Below are 18,386 nucleotides of genomic sequence, written 5' to 3'. Positions count from 1 at the left end.
CCTCACTCCCGACTAAACCAGCTATATTCACTCAAAATCGCTTGGTCTGGCGTGCGGTCCGATACTCTGGACGCTGCCCTCACTCAGGCTCATTGCCGGCCAGCTTTCACCATTTCACCAATCCGTTCCCTGCTCACTACCTTGTTACTCCTTCCCCCCCTACACGCGTACAGTTGTCTCTATTAGCACGGTTGGGATGGGGCGATGTGGCGGCGCAGTGTGGGCCGAGTGTGGTTGCGTCGCACAGCTTCCCTCCGTCCCGGGCTCACTGTGCTCGGTTTCACTTAGTTTCAGTTTCGCTTTTGCAGCGCAATTTTCTCGCTGCCTCGGGATCTTGGAAACTCGGCAAGTTCACTCTTATTTTCGGTAAGGGTCACACGCATTTGTTTCCATAGTCTGCCGCACACTTTCCGAGGCCCAAAAATCGCATTGTGGCCCAATTTGCCCTGCGCCAACTCGCTGCTGTTTCTTCCTGGTATGACTGAGCGGCTGACTCAGGCAAGCATCCCCCTTGCCGTCCAAGCCACGCCCCCTCAGGTAAGCTACGTTTTGATCAATATTCCTGGAAATTCACAAGAGCTGTGCAGTGAAAGCCCAGTAACACATCAATGTTCGGAAGGTCCGTTTGCTCCTCCATGTCCGAGGCAATTTGTGATTCTTGGATCACAGCCAAAAAGCTTACTCGCAGGACTACGTCGTTATTTACCTTATGAATGAGCTTTGTTATTTTCAGTTTCCCTTTTGCCGGCCACGGACCTCGCGAGCCGTGCCGTAGCACGTGTATTGATTGTTTGCTCTGCCGCCAAAAGCTGATGTGTCTGTTGCTCGCGCAGCAGTGTCTGCGGGTCTCGCGCCGGGTACCTCATAAATGCCGAGCTGCCGGGGGCGTGTGTAAATACTACACCCTTTGAGGTTTCTTTGTCAGGACTGCCAACACTTCTTGGTGAGGTCGAACGTGTTTGCTCGCTGCACCCTTTCATCGCGCACCTGCATAATTGCTGCCCGTACAATAGGGTGAATGGGCCAGTTTGTCGCGTTTGCTAAAACGTTTTTGAGGCCTAATACCATTTTATGAGGCAGTGTTAAGCTTCTAAAAGGCCTACGCGACCGTAATGCTTTAGAGCTCATAAATTCACCGTTTGAGGGGTTTACTTACAATCCTTTCATGCTTTCTCCTACTTTAGTTTTGCCAGACGTAGGACGACCGCTTTCAGTTCGGACATTTCCCCTTTGTTTACAGTTATCCTCAGTGCGGTCTGTGGTTAGTGTTTTTGGTACGGTGTGTGCTAAGGTGGGCGGGAGGAGTGCGTCGTTCTGCTAAGGAACATGACAACAGCACACAAGCGGGAGGCTGGAAATGAACGGTCCCAGACCGCCAATATATTATTTGCCTTTGGCACAAAAGATAGAATAATACATGTGTCAGACGATTGTCTGTTCTGAACAGATGGTGAAACAATGGTCTGTGGTACCACTGGTACCACGGCGTGAAGCCTTTTGAGCATTTTTTTTTTCAACGGCTGTGTTTTATACTTTGTATTGTGTCCAAATAGTTTTTCAATCAATACAGGTCTTTTTGTGTTTAGACTCAGGATTGCTCGTTTAGCAACTTGCTCACTAGATGGCATTGCTCGCTAGATGGCAGTGTAAGCAATTATTTTTGCAGCATTAAACATAGCAGGATTCAAATATCCAGTCTTCGCTGTTGAAGTGTTTGCAGAAATCTGTTAATAAGATGCCTTCCTCATAATTTGCATATATGATTTTGCTAGGCACCCAAAAACTGTCTGAAAAGTGACTGCGTTTTCACCGTTATTCCGTGCAACACTTCGTATTACTGACGAATAATGTAGAGAAGGCAATCAAAACCCAGCCTTTTATTAATGGCTTATTCCTTTTGTATGAGCCACGAATTGTGAAATCCCCTCCATATACACTGGTATATAAGCAAAGCAGACCTGCATACAAATTCTCTTATTTTTTTAATAATAGTCTTAAACTACTGTGCTTTAATCCATCTTAGTGGTACCCAGCAAAATATAGTGCATACCTGTTTGGCCAATCAAGTGGTTCCGTTTTCAAATGCTTTTCTCTGTCAATCTGCACATTAGTTTATTTTCCAATTGATTTGTTTGATAATTTCGCATTATTTCACTTTCACACAGAATTTCTGTGCTAGTCTCTAGAGCCCTTACTATGATGTTAATTACCTGGAACTGGTATTTGAAGCAGTTACACTTTTTAAATCTGAGGGGGCAGGGTGGTGGGGTGTGTGTGTTTGTTTGCGTTTGTTTGTGTTTGTTTCTTTGTTTTTTTTCCGCTGAGAGTTTGTGTTGGAAAGCAGCATGTCACACAGTGGATTCTGGCCCAATCATGGTATGCTTTTTGAGGTCCGCTGTCCTGGAGGAGCCTAGGGTAGTACTTTTCAAAGTAATTAACAGGGACCATCGTATGGTTCTCATCAGGTAAACTTCAGACGCTCTCATTGCTCAAATACATCGAGCTGGTTGTGTGTGATAGAAGCACGCATGGTTAAACCACGCAAGCCTCTTCCAATTTTGTGGTATAAGCACGAATGGTAAAGGGGTATGTGTCGTTAAGGTTGCCACTACCCCCGACTGCCCCCACACTGTTCCTAAAACCCTGCCCCTTTACTAACACTACCCGACCCCACCCCGCGCTCATTACCCAATCCCCTCCCCGTGCCCTAAGGCCTAAAACCCTTCTCCTTTACTTACACTACCCCACCCCACGCTGTGACTTAAACTACCCAACCCCTTCCACTGCCCTGGAGCCTAACCCCCAGCCTCACTCGCCTCACGCAACGTCTTCCTGCTACCGTCTAACCAGCAGCTAGCCCACGCGCTGCCTTAACCACGCATATGCGTGGTTTAGGCATATGAATGGTTAAGGCAAGCGTGGTTGCGCTTGCATAGTCGGAACACCCGTGGTTAAGACCGCGGTCTTCTAAATATTCCCCCATCGAGCAACATCATTTTGACACTGAGACACCTCATTGACAGGCAAACTGTAATTGAAGAACTGCAGATGAACTGTTAGGATTTCTTTTGTTGTTACTGCCAAAGTGTGATCCTTCTGCTGACCTGGACTTTGGACCAATGGGATGGAGGACGAATGCACCGATTGAGATGATTGAATGAGCCCAGGGTGATGGATTACTGCCTATAGATGAGACCAGCTAATGCCTGCCCAGGTATCTTGCATGTCTGAAGATCATTCTCTCCATGACACACCATTTGTTTAGCTTTGAGTAGCATTTCCTGTCAAGACGACTCTCACCACTGACAACAGATGCTATACAGAGGCTGTATGCTGGTGCATATAAGTCTGTATAATTAAATGTGAGCTTTGTGCACCTTGAGCAAGAAGTAATGGCTAGAAAGCTTACATTAATCTTAGCACTGGTGCTTACCGGATTCTAATCTATCTTTTTTTGCTCACTGTGATAGTAGCTTTTGGGCCAAGCCATGTGCAGTTCCAGTAAAACTTACCCAGTCCAATCAGCAAGAGGGTCCATCTGCACAAACGAGCACAAGCAAACCCAGCCCAGTTTCGTATTTCATGTCATTAGTGAGGTGACGCTTTAGTCCTATTGCACAGCGAGCTACAAATGCCGTGTGGCCATACCTTTCACAGTTAAGGCGTCCTACTGAGAAAAATAAGAAAGTATTGGGGCGGATCCTTGAATTAATGTCAGCCACTCTCCAGTGAGTTGCCCCCCCTCACCCCTTCAAAGATTTTCACAATTTTCCAGGCAAAATAAACAGCTACTCTTGACCACCTACTCAGTGCTTTGTCAGCATTGGGGCTTCACAGTAAAAACCTTCTAATAATGACCTATTCTCCAACTGGTCCAACTAAACCTATTACAGAGGGAATTTTCAGCCTCTTCAAACAAAGTCCGAGAATTTGACAAATTCAGTGGGCAAACTCAAACCAAAAATCCAACAGTGTTGCAATATGCTCATATGTTCCAGGTTGTTAATATTGGAGATTAACTAGCCTTGTCTGAAATGTTCCTACATTTAGGCGGGTCTGCTGCTGGCAAAGAATCGACGACGAGGAGAATTTGATATTTATTTGTTCAGCTAGCACATTTTTAGGACATTAGAGCTTCAGGATTGATGCATCGTTTTAGGTGATAAGGACCTTTATGGGGAGTGTTCCAGAGGTCAACCATAGTATATTTTTACAGGTAAAGATACAAATATCTGGTGTGTATCCTCAAGCACTGGTGCCTGACGACACTCCCAACACACGAAGAATGGTTGGCCAAACTCTTCCGCCTAGCCACCTATGAGAGGAACAGATCTAAAATGCGGGGCAAACGTACCCAGTTTGAGGATGTGTGGGGTTTGTTCGCAAGATTAAACAAACCTTAGCCACTGTCCCTTGATGATGGAGGATGGTTGTGCACTTACTCAGTATATTTGTAGTCGTCTTAATATGTCTCCGGGCCCGCATTGCATGAGCGGCACTCAACGGGAGGAGAGTTTTAAGAATTACGCGCGGTTTGTCACGAAACACAGGCTAGTGTATTGCTGAACTGACTACAGAAGATGTGCCGGACTGGGAAGAGGGGGTTGGGAGGGGGTTGCTCTTTTCGGTTTGTTTTTTATTTTTTGCTCTGTACACTTTATTGTTCACACTCTATTGGCCAGATCAGTATTGGCTTATACGCTTATTCATTTTGTATTTTCCCCAACCCCCTATCTTTGCTTTTGTTTTTCCCGTACTATCATGCACCTATGTATACAGTTATGACTATATTCTGTTGCCAGTGACCTCCTAGCCTGGTGAACTGTTTCGAACATCTTGTATTTTACAATAATAAAGTATGATTTAAATTATATATATATATATATATATATATATATATATATATATATATATATATATATATATATATATATATATATATATTCTACTGGCGGTTGCCAGTAGATAGTTATAGTTAAGACCGTGTTTCCATAGGAAATCAGCAACATTCTATTTGGAATAACTTTGGCGCCGGTTGACGAATCCTCGCAAAATTTTCAAAATAGGCGGGGCGCTCCGCTCCTACCCTGAAAGTCTCGGGGGGATTCGTCAAGCGGGGGCTGAGAAAAAAGGGGGGTCCCAAAACGCGTTTTCCCCATGCAATTTTCCATAGGGACCTTTAGTCCAAGGTACAGCCCGAACGGCTGAACAGAATTACTTGAAATTTGGCAGAGAGGTAGTCCTCAGCTCAGGGAAGTGCCTTTTGCAGGTCTGGTGTCAATCTGTTCAGTAGTTCCTGAGAAAATCAAAAGTAAAATCATAGTCCTGGGGAGCGCACGCTGCTATTTCGGACTCTCATTGCCTTGTTTGTGTGTTATTGTTGGTTTTTTTCCTTTTTTTTTTAGAAAATATGAAACCGTCCTTTTTGATCGCCCTTGGACTATGGCCGCGGCCTGTTATATGTGCTTTCGAACTTTCGGGAGCTTTTGCTCCTGGCTCATTTGAATGTATGAAGTCGCCCTGCTGGCTCCCGAGCTTTCTAGCGGCCGGCCCTTGTGGTTGTAGGCCCTTGTTTGTATCTCTTTAATGTGTAATAAAGGTTTCTTCTTAAAAAAAAAAAAAAAAAAAAAAAAGTAAAATCATATATATATGTGGGCGGAGCCTAACCACACATCTCATCCTGAGATCTGATTGGCTGTCAGCACTTCATCCAAGAAGTGTTGGCAGCCATCTTGGGACCAATATACATGATAGCACCTCATTAAAAAGCATTGCAGTTAATAGAAGGTTTTAAGACTTTAGTTACATTATAAATCATTTGTTGATGGTACCATACTCATTTTAGAAATTGTGGTATGTTCTAAGGTGATTTCACCATGTGAAAAAGCCTTCTGCTGGGATATCATGATTGAGAGAAAAATATTTTCTCATGCTTTTCCAACAGAGGTTTGGAAGGTGATCTATAAGCTAAACTGAGAGCTTATTTTCTGTAAATTCACATTATCTTTCTCAGTCATGTGAGAATGAAGTCTGACATTCTCAGTAAAACATGTACATCCAACAAGGGCAGAGACTGTCAGTTGATTCCTTTGTGTTCTACTGCAGCTTCCCAGAGTGTTCCAAAGAACAACTAGAGCGCTAACAGTCCTACTTATGATAAACGTATGGCACACCTAAAGCCATCTTGCTTGGATTAAAGTGGTAACTCTTAAAACATTTAATTTAAAAAGGAACAAAATGAGGGGGTTCATTTTTCCATAACAAGTATGATTAGTGCTGCAGAAAGAAAAACTAGGGCACATTTTGACTTCTGAAATCCTCTTTTATTTCATTAAAAAATTCTGACATTCAGACTGAAACATGCACTTTCAATACCAGCAGCAGTTTTCCCTGGTGAGCAGTAGCTTTACTACAGTGATCTAATGAGCAAAAAGAGTGCTAACATTCTGAATTTATGGCAAATGTGTGACACATCTGAATGCCTTCTTGATGGAATCAAAGTAAAAAACAAAGTATTTCCTACTGAGGAGACTGCAGTAAATGAGGAAATTAGGAAACTTCATAACAAATAAGTCTCCCAAGATGGCCACCAGAGACAAAAGAGCCCAAATGTAGCCCAAATATCACCCAGATGTAGCCCAAGTATAGCCCAATGACAGAATGTCCCAGAGTGTTCTTAAAAACAACTAGAGCGCTTACTGTCTTCATTATGACAAAAGTATGGCACACCTGAAGCCATCTTGATTGGAATAAACTGGTAACACTTAAAACATTTAATTTAAAAAGTAACACAATGAGGGGGTTCATTTTGTCATAGAAATTATGATTAATGCTGAAGAAAGAAAATGAGGGCACATTTTGAGTGACTTCTCAAATCCTCTTCTATTTCATTAAAAAATTCTGACATGCAGACTGAAACATGCACTTTTAATACCAGGAGCAGACTTCCATGGTGAACAGTAGTTTTACTACAGTGATCTAATGAGCAACTAGAGTGCTAACTTTCAGAATTTATGGCAAATGTGTGACATATCTGAATACCTTCATGATGGAATCAAAGTAAAAAACTGAAAGCATTTCCTACTGAGGAGACTGCAGTACATGAGGAAATTAGGAAACTTCATAACAAATAAATCTCCCAAGATGGCCGCCGGAGACAAAAGAGCCCAAATGTAGCCCAAAATCACCCGGATGTAGCCCAAATATAGCCCAATGACAGAAGTGTGCAAAACACTTATTATTTTGTGTTTTTGCAGTGTTATATAGTGCAGACTTGTCAGGTATTGGAGTGCTTTACATGAGCATTGGTTACATCACACAAGAACAAATTCATTTTGGTTGTAGACATGGGGAGACTAAGTGATTTGACCAGAATCACAGAATGTCGAGCTGAAGCAGAAACTCCAACCTGGTTCCCCAGTTGCAATGTGTGCAGTTCTGGAAGGAACACCACATCCTCTCCCCTAAGTGCAACATTTAATCAAGTGGTCAACTGAATAAAAAAACATAAAGATAACAAATAATTTAAAAGTGCTTTGTCGCTATTTGAAAACTCAGAAAATATGTCCTTATTTGAATCTTTTAGAGCACTAACCATAATTTTGATGCCAATAAGACCCTCTCATATATGTAATTTCTAAAGGAAATGCTCTAGGTATTACAGTTTTGATTACATCAAGATGACGTCAGGCGTTCCACACTTCTGTAATAAATATAGAATGTTAGCAATCTAGTTGTTCATTAGGATACTGTTGAGAGGCAGAGGCCAGGGGCAGGACTCTGAAAATTGAAGGCAGGTAGGAGGGTGCAAAGGCAACAATTTAACCACACTGAGCAGGCAGGAAGGGCCGTGGCAGCACAACAGACTATGGAGGGCAGTGGAAAGGGGGGCAGGGGCAACAAACCAACAATACAGGACTTGCAAGAGAGGCTGTGGCAATGTAATAGACCATTGTGGGCAGAAGGAAGAGGCAATGGTAGTACAACCATACATGCCAACAGACCCGATTCAGCCAGGAAACGTCCAATGTTTTTAAGCTCAAATGGGCTTTATTTGATCTGTCTCCTGTCTACAATCTCCTCTTTTTCAATGTAACTCAAAGGGGAAAATCAATACCCCAGTTTTTTTTCAAAATCTCCCTCTTACCAAGTTCAAAATGTTCGCAAGTATGGTACATTGGATCATGGAAGGAAATGGGGTAGGGACATGGACTTGGATAACAGAGGACAGGAGGGACATGGAGAGGTGCACCAAACTGACCCTGCTGGGCAGGCATCAGGGTTTGCAGCAGCACAATACACCACACAGGGCATGCGGGACGGGAGTGCAGCACAACAATCCATAGAAAGCAAGAGGGAGGGGACAGGACCATGCACATGGACAACAGAGAACAGAGGGGCAAGAGGCAATGGTAGCTAGCTGACCATAATGGACAGACAGGAGAGAAAGCTGCAGCATAACAGTCCATAAAGGGCAGGAGGGACGGATCAGGGGCATTACAATGGAACAGACAAGCCAGGAGGGAGGGAGTAGGGGTCTGCACATGTAAACAGAGGGCTGGGGGCAAGGGGGCAGGGCAGGAGCAGCAAGATAGCCATGGAGGTCAGGCAGGATGGGCACTAGAAGCAAGACACACCATGAAGAGGAACAGTGAGACTGTGATGGCATACACACAGACCATGGAGGGAAGGTGGGAGGGGGTCAGGGGCAGCTAACTGACCACACAGGGAAGGTGGGAGGGGCCATGGCAGCACAGAAGACCATGCATAGCAAGTGGGAGGGTTAGTGGCAGCACAATGGCTATGATGGGCAAGAAGGAGGGTGCAGGGGCATGCACAAAGGACGATGGAGGATAGAAGGGAGGGTCAGGACCTGTGCACAGACAAAGTTCAAGGGAAGGGGCCTCACAACAGACCGCACGGGGCAGGCAGAAGGAGCAGTTGCAGCACAACAGACCAGGGAGGGCAGAAGGGTGTGGCAGTACAATGGATCATGTAGGACAGGAGGAAGAGGATAGGGGCATGGCATGTGGACAGGCAGGGTGGAGGTGGCAGGGACAGGTTACAGTCATCTGACAATGCTAGGCAGGTGGGAGGGGAGTGGCAGCTCAACAGAACACTCAGAGTAGATAGGAGTGGCAGGTCCATGGAACATGGTGGGCAAAAAGGATGGAGCAGGGGCATGCACAAAGACATCGGAGGGCAGGGGGAAGGAGAATAGGGGCAGCAAGCTAAGCACAGAGTTTAAGCAGGAGGTCAATGATGGGGCATAGAATTGGGCAATGGAGGGCAGGAGGAGGGGACTGGTACATCATACTAAATTGAGGGCAGTGGCAGCACATCAGACCCTGCATGGCAGGAGGGAGGAGGCTAGTCCATGGATTCACACAACAGAGGATGGGGAGGAGGGGAATGGGGCAGCAAGCTAACTGTTCAGAGAAGGCGGGTATTAGAAACTTTATTGTTTTTAAAACGTGTGTCTGTGCGAACTACTTAAAATATGAACAAGTATGCAGCATAATCTCACTTTTATTCAGGAAGAAGAGGACGTTTGTGACTGTGACTCCGGGCTCACTTGGCAGAAACACCCCCTGACCCTCCACCCCCTATCGCAAAATGTAATGCCCGTGAAAAGGGTAGGTGAACACAGTGTTATATAGAACATAGTCCTGAGAGCACGATTGAAAATGAAAACTAGATATAGTGTATGGTATAAACTATGCACCAAAAAGTGTGATATAAGATGAACCGGGCGTGAAATATAATATGCAATACATTGTGCGCAATGACAGATTCATTGGAGAGCGCGAGATAGCACAGGCACTAGCGCGTGCTATGCGATGTGCGCCTTGGAGTGTAATATGCACAGGGCAGTGTTGTGTAACCTAACTAGTCTCTAAAGTTGTAATATAAAATATGTGCTGGGGAGTGTAACGTTGCATATACACTGTGACAAAGATATGGATCCCAGATTGTAATATGTATGGCATAGCACTGTGCGTTATAACCTAGGCATCGAGGAAGGCACGTTAGATGGGGCAATATAACCCGTGCGAAGACAAGTGTGGCATGACGTATTCACGGGGTGGTGTTACAGTGCACATGGGCTAGAGAGTGTCATAGCATATGCACTAGCTGGTGGAATACAACACAGAGGTGTGTGGCACTCGGCAGGCAATGGTGGGTGTAACACAGCATTGGGCTCTGCCAGGAGCGCGCTGTGACTCTCAAGTGATGTTCGTCCCCTTTCCAGAGAATAAAATAAAAAGTATTACACATCTGGCAGTGGATGTGTGTTTTATTAACCGTGAGGGGGGTTTCTTACATAGTTTTGGTCGAATTTTTGTCGAATCCCCTTTGAATGGCTTGGTGTGCATGTGTATTAAATGTGCCCGTCAATAGCTACCCATGTTTGTATAAATAAACGACAAGGGTGTCTACCGGGATTAGGCACGGTAGGGCATCAGACATGTCAGAGCTTCACTAGTGGTGTAAATACATTCCACGTGGATTCATTGTATGCATAGTCGCCTTTTAATGAATATCACTCAAATCGTCATGGTGATAGGTACGTACGGTTTGTCCAGCATGTCCTAGGTGTGTCTATAAATATATATTTTTTTAAAATAATAAAAAACAGTGGCCGGCCCTGGGGATTGGGGTCAAAAAAATATAATTAGGAGACAGGCCCTGGGGATGGGGTCATCAGGGCCAATAAATTAGAATAAGAAGGGGAACCACACAGCCCCCCTTCTTAAAAAATTAAAATAAATAAAAGACTGGCATGGTGCCGGAGGCCACGCCCCCTCCTTGCAGCACTCTGCAAACGCGCCCCCTGGCGAGTTGTAAGTTGGGGAATTCATTCCTCTTCAATACTGAGGGTCCCCGAGGGCCAACTAGCCCAACAGGCATCTCCAGTATGCGCCAGGGAGCTGCGCTGCAGACAGGTGTTCTGAGGCCAAGCCCCTTTTTACACCTCTCTGCAACGCAGCTCTGTGGCGCTTACTGGAGGTACCTAGTGGTCTAGTTTGACCCAGGGACCCTTAGGATTCAAGGGGACTTAATCTGTCAACTTAGAACAGCCACAGGGCGCGTTTACACAGTGGTGAAGGGAGGGGACGGGGCCTGAGGTGACGTGTGCAAACACACACTATGGCACGTTTTAAATTGGGGATATAATTTCCCTTCAATACTGAGGGCCCCTGGGGGCTAACTAGCCACCAAGTGCTTCCAGTAAGCGCCACTGAGCTGCATTGCAGAGAGGTGGTCCAGGCTGTGCCACTTTTTACACCTCTCTGCAACGCAGCTCTGTGGCACTTACTGGAGGTACCTAGTGGGCTAGTTGGACCCTAGGGACCCTCAGGATTCAAATGAACTTAATCTCCCAACTAAAAACGGACACAGGGCGTGTTTACACAGTGGTGAAGGGAGGGGACGGGGCCTGAGTTAACGTGTGCAAAACGCCCTGTGGCCTGTTTTAAGAAGTAGTTTTAATCCCCCTGCCCTATTATATACTAGGGGCTTACAGAGGAGGTAATGCTAATCACAGGGGGACCCCAACGCATAATGTTCCCTAGTGTATGTAGGTGTTTTCACTGTATTCTAAGTGTCTTTTAACATAGCACTGGCTCTAGGACTGGTTAGTCAGACTCAGTTACCACCAGTATCCGTCTGAAAAAGTTGAGGGTACAGGATGATTTTGCAACAAGGATTCTTTCTGCTCTTCTTTTTGTTCGTTCTGCACGTTATCCTTCTTCCTGCACTTTTCTTCGTCTTTGAGGACTTCTGTTGCTTCTTTCTGCACTTCTTTTTTTTCTTTCTGTGCATTTTTCCTTCTTTCTTCACATGTCCTATCTCTGTAGGCATAGTTAGAAATTAGCATTTAAAAAACCTTTGAAATTCACAGAAAAAAACATAGGTTTCAGGCACATTATAGTTGGGAATTAGCATTTAAAAAACCTCAGAAATTCACAGAAAAAACCATAGGTTTCAGGGGTGTTATGGTTAGCTGGACTTTTCACTTGTACAAAACCATTGAAATTCCCCCGTTATAGTTAGTTCAGCTAACTATAACTCGGGCGCCCGCAATGCACTGCTGATGACGTCACATATTACATCACTCATGACATGGTCAGTGACATCACTCATGACATCACTGATGACATCTCAAATGACATCACTGATGACATCATCCTTGTGATAGAGTGGCAGACCTCCTCTCACCCTAATATAACCTTTGATACACACATTCAAAAATAGAGACTAAAATTGTTCAAAACAATGGACATACCAATACCAGTTACAACAACCTCTTCAGTAATTCTAAGATCCACATACACATCCACTCATTCACCAACAGTCCTATACAGTCACTCATACATGTACTCACTCATCATATGTACTCATACACCTATACATCCTGTTACACAATGCCACTCATCCATAGAGTTACTCACACACATAGTCAGTCATGCTAATAAAGAATCAAACATACATTTACTTGCATATACAGTTATACACACACCACCACACTTACTTCTACGGAAACTTACACATACTTAGTATTTTAAACAATCACTTATAGAAACACATACTTATTCATACAGGAACTCTTTCAATCTCTCACTCTCACATATACTCACTTATATACACCAATAGTCACATAAACTAGTTTAAAACATATGTAGTTACTCATAAAGACACTATTGGGACAGTCATTCACTCACTAACACACCCATGCACACACTCATCCACCCATACAGTCCTGCACACATGCTGTCTTCAACACATACAAACAGTGAGTCACTCATTCATGCACCTATGCACTACGTAATACCCCCCACCGAACCATGCAGACACTCAGACTGATACTCAAAAAACCAACTAATAACCTATATAGACACCCATGTAGCTACTCACCAACCCATGCAGCCACTTATACACAAAGTGAGAGACTGATACAGATATTTACATATTTAAACATTACTCACTAAGCCATGTATTCACTATGATACACATAATCAGTCAGTTACACAATCAATTTTTCAAAAACAAATCATCCATTTAGACACTTATATACCCATTTATTCTTCCATCGACCTTGAGATATACATATATAAAACATATTTAATTTTCAGAAAAACAGACATTCACTGGATGATGTCATCAGTGATGTCATCAGTGATGTCATCAGTGATGTCATCAGTGATGTCATCAGTGATGTCATCAGTGATGTCATTTGAGATGTCATCAGTGATGTCATCAGTGATGTCACTGACCATGTCATGAGTGATGTAATATGTGACGTCATCAGCAGTGCATTGCGGGCGCGCGAGTTATAGTTAGCTGAACTAACTATAACGGGGGAATTTCAATGGTTTTGTACAAGTGAAAAGTCCAGCTAACTATAACACCCCTGAAACCTATGGTTTTTTCAGTGAATTTCTGAGGTTTTTTAAATGCTAATTCCAAACTATAACGTGCCTGAAACCTATGGTTTTTTCTGTGAATATATATATATATATATATATATATATATATATATATATATATATATATATATATATATATATATATATATATTTATTTATTTATTTATTTTCCTCTGGTGGGACTGCCCCTGGAGAACACCTTTGTGCACCACAGAATGATCCAGCGAGATTCTTAATAGTCATGTGGTTGAGTTTTCTACTCCGTGTGAAATTCGTAAATGTTAAAGGGAAAACAGGGCTAACACTTAAACCAATAGGAACCTAGGTATAGAGAATAATCCATCAGTCATTTGGGAGCACTGCAGACATAGGCAGATTTTGTTCTGCACTTTGAACTGCCACTAACATAGTGGATTTACTGGGCCCACTGACTCAGCTTCTTCTCCTGTGACAAGGGAAACTTTAGCAATCATTCCACATGTACTAATAAAGTGTCTTCTGCATTCTGTTGTATCCAGGCATGAATGTACAGCTGATTAGGGTGGCTACCTGAGTTTGCATTTAGTCATTATGCGACTAGAAGACGTTTGATAGAAGGGTAGAAACCTCCAATTTAAACAATATGGCCTGAAACTTACAAAGACAGTCTTGGGGCCCTTAGACTAATTTTGCATTGAGCTGTTTTGTGATTACATTTGGCCTGGGATTTTATTGCACTGAGGCATGCACACCTCACCTGTGTCACACAGTCGGCACCACACCATCAGCAAACCGTTAATTTGTTCAACCTAGGAAGAAAAAATATTTGCATATGAGATCAAAAAAAAATCCTGTAACTTAAACTTATTGAATTGCAGTTTTGTAAGATTGAGTACAATTAACTTCCAACAACAGATGCATGCATCCAGGCACCATATACATATGAACTTTATTTTTGACATATAAGGTGATTCCTATGGAGCCGTAGATCTTGACTAGGGTTCTTCACTCTAGTGTTGAACAAGCAGTCCCATTTGCATCCCAGTGTACCACAAAGCTACTTTGCACTATATATCTCGGAATCCTCGTGCTGGCTCAGGGTTTTTATTGACTGATGAACAGCATGAAGGCCTCTTACTTAGAGCATATGCTGGGACCGAGAAATATTTGCTTGGCAAGTGTACACTATATTATGGTTTGAAAAGAACTATCGTTTCCAGCTCACACAAATGTTTTTTCTCATAGGAGATGTCTTAGTGCTTGTATAACCATGTACTTGAAGAGAACTTGCAGTTGATTGTAAAGCAAAGCTTACGTTTTATGGTGGTTTTTATGATTTATGAGGTTATTTTCTTCATCGGCTTCCCGAAACCTCAAATGGATAGCTGACATTTGATTAGTTGCATGCATAATGTTTTTTTTTTGTTGAACACAATTTCTTTTCTGGAAAGCTTAACTGATGATTGTTCATATCATTGATTCCAGCATTGTTATTGTAAACACAGCTTTTAGCTGGCGTTTTTCCAAGCCTTTTTGACCACACCGTTTGGGCAGCTGCATGAGCGCTTTGAGTGAAGCCCTGTGCACTGGCTTTTGTTGGGTTTTATGGCTGTTCTTGAAGCAGTGCTCCCTGGTTTATCCCTGCTTCTGTGCCCACGCATTTCTGGCATGCCTGTGGTCAGGCGGCGCTTGATGCTCTGCCATGCTGCAGATGCGCAGGTTTTGGGCTGGAACAGCACGATCTTTAACGCCATGTCTGTGGGCCACATGTTTCCCTTCAGAGGATCTGTGCACCCTGAATTAACGAACCACGATTGTTGTTATTGAGACTGGGGGAAATGGCAGTTTCGAGTTTAGAAACAAAACAGCTTAATTATCATATCAAAAGGCAATGTTTGCAGTGATAGTTCTTTCCACCACAGTGATGCCATCCAAGGGAGGCAGTCCATGCAAGCCTGAAAAGTCAGGACTGTTTTTAATGTTGAGTGGTATTTCCTCGAACGAGGCTTGGTTTGAGCACTGATGGACCACCTCAGCCCCAGAAAAAGTGCCCTCAAGTGCCTGGCATCAGCTGTCTCTGTTCTGCAAACTAAAGACCATTTGATCGAAGCCAGACTTCAGAATTGCCATGTGTCCCTGATTTTTGGTACCACTGAGACACACTCACACACCAGGAGAGTGCACTCCATGGAGCGGCACTTCTGAGCAAAGGTCGCCCTGCCTACTCGCATCACATTCCGCTTCTGCTGATTAAGCTTCTAGGCAGTCAAAGTGAGAAACCTAGTGTACCCGACAGTCCGAGTTGGTACTCAGTTATTCTCGCGACTCTTGGTGCATCGTGTGACTTGAGCCCTGAAAGAGCCGGAATGAGAAGTGGAGATACTGTTTCTTCGTCTGCTTCCTTCTGCTCCTCGCACTAAGGGTCTGGGAGACCATCACAATGCAAATCTGTCTGGCTCCAGCCTTTCTCCACTAACATCCACCTTTCCACACTGCAACTACTCCATTGCTGCACTCCACCTGAAGAGAATTCCCCAATACACCACCCCCATCTTGTTGTTCCTACCCCTCTCGTCCGAACCCTTGTGCTGTACCACACATCTATTAAATTAGTACTGTTCTTCTACAGCACTCAATTGCTTTGTAGCTAGGTTGTCAAATAAGTACACATTCATATATACTAGCACTTGTATGTACATGCACTATGCTAAAAATGATGTACTTGATTTAAAATCTATTATTGTTTGTGTTTTTACGTAATTACCAACTTTAGGAAAAAAATCATGTTTCTCTTTTGTTTTTCTTTTCATGCTGGGGTTCATTCTCAGTGGTTAATAAATAAAACTGAGCCACCTGAAATGGATACGTTATAGTTTACCACACAAACCATAACTTGTGCCTCTGCCATGAAAACCATAACGCGCCTCTCAAATGGAACGCGGATGAACCAACACATGTGACAGATGCCATCACCAGTAACATGAATTACACCACTGGTTACTGTACATATCCCCTTACCATTGACATTTATGACCTCACAATGGATACAGTATAATTTCTTTGTGTGGTTGATTTCTTTCTGTGGTTTAACGATGTTGTTTTATTGAGTCCTGTTATTTATTGGAAAAAAATATAGTGAAGTCATTACCAGTCTAGTTGGGGGGGGGGGGGAGAGTTAAGTTGCAATTTTCATGTGTGTAGGTGACCTTGAATGCCCAATTTCTGAGTTTATTTTTGATTTCATACCTATACCTTCAGTCAAATGTGTTTAAAGGGAATTTCTCAGGTTTTTAAACATATGTTAATGTAGTAGTAAACTATAAAGCTTTTGTAGTTTTTAAAAAAAAATGATATACTATTTCGACTTTCTATACAACCTACCGTCAGTCTTCAGGTGTGTGCAGTCAAGGTTGGATGCAGGGCAACGCCTGCACGGTGCCCTGCACCCAACCCCTGGGGCACAGAATGTTTGGCTGTAGGTAACAGGGGCTCACTGGAGGGCCTGGACTCTGATCAACCCTGTGCACTGGGTCCACTTTGGCCATGTACAGTGGGGGGTTGCCTGCAGGACTTGGCACCAGACCCAACTTAATGTTTATCCAACCCCCATGGAAAACTGCCAGCTGGGGTTGGCTGTAGGCCCAGTACCCCATCCCCCCAGTGTAAATGATTTGCCTAGAATGGGGTTTATTTCTTTTTTTATATTTATATAGCGCACTACTACCCGAGGGCGTCTAGGCGCGTGCAGAATGGGCACACTGAATAGACTCAGATGTTAGATTTCCAGTCCTTGGGGGCGTATTTACAAAGTAAAAAGCCATGTCTTAAGTCCCTTCCTAAAGGACAGTAGATCAGAGGCATTCTTTAAGTGAAATGGTAGCTTATTCCACCATCTTGTAGTGATACTAATGAAACTTTTACCACCCCATCTCTGGAGACGGAAGGTAGGCTCTGTCACCTACTTCAGTGGGGCCGACTGAAGTGTACTTACGGGTTGATGCAGGACCTAGCATTGGGACGAACCACCGTTGCTCCCAACATCCATGGAGGATTTGGTGATCCAAATTAACGAGCCAAATGTCTCTAAAACTAAGGATTCACATCTCAGAATATTCCAGCTCACTCAATGTATTTGCACCAAACCAAATAAAAGGCATGGATAAACTTGTTGTGCTGTGCTAAGTTTAGTCTAATTTTGTTCAAAAAATTTTCCCTGTTGAAGACAGCAAATTTTGCAGTGGGAGTTAAAATGGAAAGCACCGTTTTTTGACCACCCACTGCTTAATTTTACCCACCCAGATGGATCTGCACAAGTTTCACATGCTAAATCGTGGCCATTTACAAAATTTGATTTGAAATTTGTTATAAACAAACTAAAATGGCTTTTCAATGAAAACTGAGACCCAAGAATCACGATCACTGCCTCTTTAATACATAAATTCATATGTATATATACATTTTGGTTAGACATCAGTTTTAAGTCTCATCGCCTTCTTACAGATTATCAATGTGCTCGTGTTTAAAACATCATATTTATAAACACTATGTTGTGTATTTAGTGATGTAAATATACCTGTGGTCTAAAGTGGACATTTTGCTGGTGTTTAACCCCTTAAGTGTGGGTGTCGGCCACTGGCCAACACCCGCATTACCCCCCCCCCCCCCCCCACCCCAGTGCGTCTGTTGGCAACAGGCAGGCACCGGGGAGCTGTAAAAATGTATTATATTATTTTTCGCTTGGACTGCTCAATGGTGGGCTTGCTTTACTTTCACTGAATCAGTGCTCGGGGGCATATCTCAGCCCCTCGAGCACCGATTCTCTTGGTGGAGGTATCGTTGGAAAGGGCAGAATCACCCCTTTCTAATGGTACCTCTGCCCAGTGGATCCCTGCGTGGGGATCGCCACAGGAGAGGCATCCCCAAGCAGGAATCCACCCACTATGCACCAGGGATAGTGGGAGCGACCCCTTTTGCAAG

At 43.6% G+C, this 18,386-nt stretch overlaps 1 protein-coding gene and 1 long non-coding RNA gene across 2 annotated transcripts in view; one reads left to right on the top strand and one right to left on the bottom strand.

The window, feature by feature from the left end:
* The window catches only part of KANK1 (KN motif and ankyrin repeat domains 1), a 634,838-nt gene that overhangs the window by 222,368 nt on the left and 394,084 nt on the right, over positions 1-18,386 (top strand). The gene's annotated exons all lie outside the window — the stretch shown is intronic.
* LOC146865987 (uncharacterized) overlaps positions 1-18,386 on the bottom strand; it is a 248,711-nt gene that overhangs the window by 31,083 nt on the left and 199,242 nt on the right. The window contains exon 3 of the long non-coding RNA XR_014970365.1: positions 14,167-14,218. This is a non-coding gene — a long non-coding RNA (uncharacterized LOC146865987). The remainder of the gene's footprint in view (positions 1-14,166; positions 14,219-18,386) is intronic.

Source organism: Triturus cristatus, chromosome 2_1 (genome assembly GCF_964204655.1).
Source record: "Triturus cristatus chromosome 2_1, aTriCri1.1, whole genome shotgun sequence".
In the NCBI taxonomy this organism is placed as follows: Eukaryota; Metazoa; Chordata; class Amphibia; order Caudata; family Salamandridae; genus Triturus; species Triturus cristatus.
The sequence above is the reverse complement of the archived record's forward strand: the minus strand, read 5'-3'. Positions and strand labels throughout refer to the sequence as shown.